The following is a 5727-nucleotide window of genomic DNA, read 5'->3' on the forward strand; positions in this document are numbered from 1 at the left end:
TTGACTTAATCTGTAAAATTTATTTTAATATTTCTTAAAACATTTTTCTTCCCCAAAGCTAATCCATAGTTCTATTTCATGATTGAAGAAAATTTTATGTTCAAAAGTATCATAGCTGCAGTGCTGAAGAGTCCCCACTGACTGTACATCGCTTTCTGCAAGTGAACTGCCTGGAGATCTGATGTGTTAACAGTTTTGTGTATGGTCAACAATGCAGGAGAATTCTAACAAATTTTTCCATAGCCACACTTAACATCACTTTCTTTATTATAAGCCTGTACTTGATTCAAATTATAGCACCATAGTTTACAAGTGATGTACAAGGTTAAATGCTCCTTCATGGGTGCATTGTTACAGTCCATTGATTGCATCTGTGATCAATGAAGTGCACAGACCTGTGAAGAGAATGTTAAAACATGCTTACAATTATATTTGTGTCCTTTATGTGACCTCCAAGGTACTTGCTGGCACAAAACACCTACTTAAATGGATATATTTAGATTTAAATCCCTGAATGGGAAAATAGCATGCAGTATTGACATTCTTATAGTGTCTGTTTAAAATACTTACCTTACACAAGAACGCCAAACTGGGAAGTTGTGGCTATTTGTGAGCTGATGCTAATCTTAGGCTAGCACAATGGGCAGACGTGATAGATGGAATTTAGTACAGGAAAGTGCAACTGGATGCATTTTGGCTGAATGAGTAGTGAGAGACAGACTAAATGGCACATTTCTAAAGAGTGGATGTGGACCTGTGCAGAAATGTATGAAAACGAGAGGACATATTAAGAAAAACATATCAGCAAAACATAGGATTTTGTGCTTAATTTAAAAAAGAGGGATTGAGTGGAAAAGTAGGGGATTTATGCTGAAATTATAGTTAGGCCATGGCTAAAGTACTGTGTCAAATTCTGGAATGAGATTGACAGATTTAAGGTTTTGGCAAGAGTGTCAATGATAATGTGAAGGAGAACTCCTTTATTTAAAAGAATAATGACTTGGAACTCTGCTCAGAAGGTGATAGAAACAGAGAAGGTGAATGATTTTGAAAGGAAATTGGCATACAAGGAAAATAAGTTTGCCAGACAATGGGGATAGAAACAGCAGAATAGAACTGGTTGAATTGCTGGACAGCTGACATGAACTCACTAGGTTGGATAACATGCTTTTGCACCATAATCTCTGACCTTCAGTTTACTACTTCTACAAAATTATGGAGCATATTAAGCTTTATTGAATGAGGTATAACTGTGGTTTTAGGATGCTGTAATTATTTCTGAGCAACCTCAATGGCACTGAAAATCAAATTTCACAGGTGTAGACAATCATTTCCCAGAGCATTTTGAAAATATGAACAAACACTTTTTTTGATTTTTTTTTCCCACCTTCTATCTTAATACTGTCATGGACAAAGGAGGAATGATGAACTAAAATTGATTACATTTTCCTCCTTGAGCCTGAGGCAGAAAGGTATAGTTTGATTTTTCTTTTTTCCTTTTACCCCCTCTATGTTCCCATCCATGAGGTAAGTTGAAGTGTGTTCCCCACATTCTGGTTTTTGGATTCTAATTTTGAAGTAAACCCATAGGCAAATCTTTTTAAGATAAAATCAAAGATAGGATTTATTAACAAAGCATTCAAAATACAGGGAATTGCCTCTATTAGATTTGTACACAGAAGCACTCAGGAAATAATTAAGCAGCACAGGAGAGGAGAGCTTATAAATTGTTAGTAGGTTTCCCTTGTAGAAATTCTTTATGGATAGCAACTTGGAGATGAAGGCTCCAGTGCACCCTGCCACCTCAGCCTGGAGTCCTGATTTCTCTGTAGAAGCCAAACAGCAACTGGCTTAGAATTGCAGAATTGTAAATTTAAGCAATTTAACAGGACTGATTTCAGCCATGTGACAAGCATGGGCATTCCAGGCAATGATAGATTAATTGGAAGGAGAATAAGAATGCAGCATAACTTTGCCTGTCCTGAGTTTCCATTGCAAGAATTCCCTCCTTAAGGGCATTGTGGGTCAACCTAAGTTCAAGCAGGTACCTCACCACCACCTACTGAAGGACAACTAGGGATGGGCTGGAGATGGTGACCCAGCCAATGATGCATGCAATCCAAAGAGCTGTACAGGACATTGAATACTATATTCAATTCTGGTCTTCCTGCAAAGGAAATACGTGGATCTTGATACGGTTCAGGAAAGATTTATAAGAATGCTGCCTGAATTGGAGTGCTTGATCTATAGGGAAAAGCTGAATAGGCAGGGGCTATTTTCATTGGAGTGTTGCAGACAGGGGTGGCCCTGTAGAGGTTTATAAAATATTGAGGGGCATGGATAGGGTGAATAGCTGAGGTCTTTTCCCAGGGTTGAGGGAGTTCAAAGCTAGAGGGCATAGTTTTAAGGTGAGAGGGGAAAGATTTATAAAGGACCTAAGGGGCAAATTTTTCACACAGCGGTTGGTGGGTCTCTGGAATGAGTTGACAGAGAAAGTGGATGCTGGTACAATTACAACATTTAAAAGGCATCTGGATGAGTATATGAATAGAAAGGGTTTAGTGGCAAATGGGACTAAATTAGTTTTGGATATCTGGTCAGCATGGATGAGTTGAACCTGCCTTCCAGTCTTGACAGCATCCTGGTAAATCTTCTCTGCACCCTCTGTAAGCCTTCCACATTCTTCCGAGAATGAGGTGACTGGATCTGAACACACTATTCCAAGTGTGGTCTAACCAGGGTTTTACATAGCTGGAGCATAATCTCGAGGCTCTTAAACTTAATTCCCCTGCCAATGCAACCCTACATACCATATGCCTTCTTTACAACCCTATCAACTTGGGTAGCAACTTTGAGGGATCTGTGGACATGGACCCCAAGATCCCTCAGTTCATCCACACTGCCAAGGATCCTGTCATTAACCCTGTATTCTGCATTCAAATTTGACATTCCAAAATGAATATCACCACGCTTTTCCAGGTTGAATTCCATCTGCCACTTCTTTGCCTAGCTCGGCATCCTGTCAATGTCCAGTTGCAACCTACAACAGCCCTCCACGCTGTTTGCAACTCCACCAACCTTCGTGTCATCTACAAATTTACTAACCTACCCTTGCACTTCCTTAATCCAAGTCATTTATAAATATCACAAAGAGCAGAGGCCCCAGAACAGATTGCTGTGGAACACCATTGGTCACTGAGCTCCAGGCTAACTACTTTCCATCGACCGCCATCCTCTGTCTTCCATTGGATAGCCAGTTCTGTATCCAGGCAGCTAAATTTCCCTGAATCCCATGCCTCCTCACTTTCTGAATGACCCTACTATGTGGAACCTTATCAAATGCCATGTTAATACCCATGTACTCCACATTCACTACTCTGCCTTTATCAATGTGTATAGTCACATCCTCAAAGAATTCAATAAGGCATGTGAGGCATAACCTGCCCCTCTCAAAGCATTGTTGACTACTTCTAATCAAACTATGCTTTTCCAAATAATCATAAATACTATCTCAGAATCCTCTGCAATAATTTTTTGCCCACCACAGAAGTAAGACTGACCGGTCTGTAATTCCCAGGATTATTCCTATTCCCTTTCTTGAACAAGGGAATGACATTGGCCACCCTCCAATCATCTGGTACTAGTCCAGTGGACAGTGAGGACGCAAAGATCATTGGCAAAGGGGCAGTAATCTCTTCCCTTGTTTCCCATAGAAACCTTGAGTATATCTCGTCTGGCCCAGGGGATTTATCTATCCTCATGTTTTTCAAAATTTCTAGCACATCCTCTTTCCTAACATAAACCTGTTTGAGCATATCTGCCTGTTTCGTGCTGTCCTCACAAATGTCAAGGTCCCTCTTACTGGGAGTACTGAAGCAAAGTATTCATTAAGGACCTCCCCTACCTCCTCTGACTCAGTGCACAGCTTTCCTCCACTATCCCTGATTGGCCCTTTCCTCACACTGGCCATCCTCTTGTTCCTCACATAAGGAAAGAATGCCTTGTGGTTTTCCTTGATCCTACCAGCCAGAGTTTTCTTATACCCGCTTCTAGCTCTCCTAAGTCCATTCTTCAGTTCCTTCCTGGCTACCTCGTAGACCTCTGGAGCCCTGTCCGATCCTTGCTTCCTCAACCTTACGTAAGCTTCCTTCTTCCTCTTGACTAGGTGTTCCACATGTCTTTCCATCCAAGGTTCCTTCACCTTACCATCCTTTCCTTGCCTCAGTGGGACAAACCTATCCAGTACCTGTAGCAACTTCTCCGTAAACAACATCCACATTTCTGTTGTGCAGTTCCTTGAGAACATCTGATGCCAGTTTATGCTCCACAGTTCTTGCCTGATAGCATTTGTAATTCCCACTCCCCCAATTAAATACTTACCCACACCATCTTCTCCTACCCCTCTCCATGATTACAGTAAAGGCCAGGGAGTTGTGATCACGATCACCGGAATGCTCTCCCACCGACAGATTTGATACCTGGCCTGGTTCTTTGCCAAGCAACAAATCCAATATGGCCTCCCCTCTAGTCGACCTATCTGCATATCAGAAATCCTTCCTGGACATATTTGACAAAATCTGCTCCATCCAAACTATTTGCACTTAGGATATTCCCGTTTATAATAGGGAAGTTGAAGTTACACATAACAAGAACCCAATTACTTCTGCACCTTCCCACAGTCCGTCTTCCAGTCTGTTCCTCAGTGCTTCTGTTGCTATTGGGGAGGGGGGGGGGTCTATAGAAAACTCATAATAAAGTGACTGCTCCTTTCCTGTTTCTGATTTCCACCCACACTGACCTAGTGGAGAAATCCTCCTCCACAACTTCCCTTTCTGTAGCTGTGGTACCATCCAGATTAACAATGTCACTCCCCACCTCTTTTACCTCCCTCCCTATTTCCTTTGAAATATCTATACCCCAGAACATGCAATAACCGTTCCTGCCCCTATGTTATCTAAGTTTCCGTAATGGTCACAACATTGTAGTTCCAAATACTAAGTTCATCACCCTTATTCCTGGCCCTTCTTGCATTAAAATTGACACACTTCAACTCATTGCACTGACTGCAACTTGCCCTATCAACTGCCTGTCCTTCCTCACAGACTCTCTGCATGCTCTATCTGCCTGTATACCAGCTACCCCATCCTCTGATCCATCTCCCTGCCAACCTAATTTAAACCCTCTCGAAGAGCTCTAGCAAACCTCCTGCCCAGGATATTGGTGCCCCCTCCCCCCAGTTCAGATGCAACCCGACCTTTCAGTACAGGCCCCATCTTCCTCAAAAGGTACCCCAATGATCCACATATCTGAAGCTCTCGCTGCTACACCAGCTCTGTTGCCATGTGTTCAGCTGCATTCACACTCTATTTCTGGCCTCACTACTCTGTGGCACCAGTAGTAACCCTGAGATTACTACTCTGCTTGTCCTGGCTTTTAGCTTCCATCCTAAGTCCCTACATTCACTTTTCAGGTCATCATCCCTTTTCCTAGTTATGTCATTGGTACCAATGTATACCACGACTTCTGGCTGCTCTCCCTTCCCCTTAAGAATCCTGTAGACTTGATCTGAGACATCCCTGACCCTGGCACCCGGAATGCAACATACCATCCTTGAGTCTCACTCGGTACCACAGAACCTCCTGTCTGTTCCCCTAACTATTGAACGGCCTATCACTATCGCTGTCCTATTCTCCCCCCTTCCCTTCTGAACCGCAGAGCCAGGCTCAG

This window comes from Stegostoma tigrinum, chromosome 30 (assembly GCF_030684315.1).
Source record: "Stegostoma tigrinum isolate sSteTig4 chromosome 30, sSteTig4.hap1, whole genome shotgun sequence".
NCBI lineage: Eukaryota > Metazoa > Chordata > Chondrichthyes > Orectolobiformes > Stegostomatidae > Stegostoma > Stegostoma tigrinum.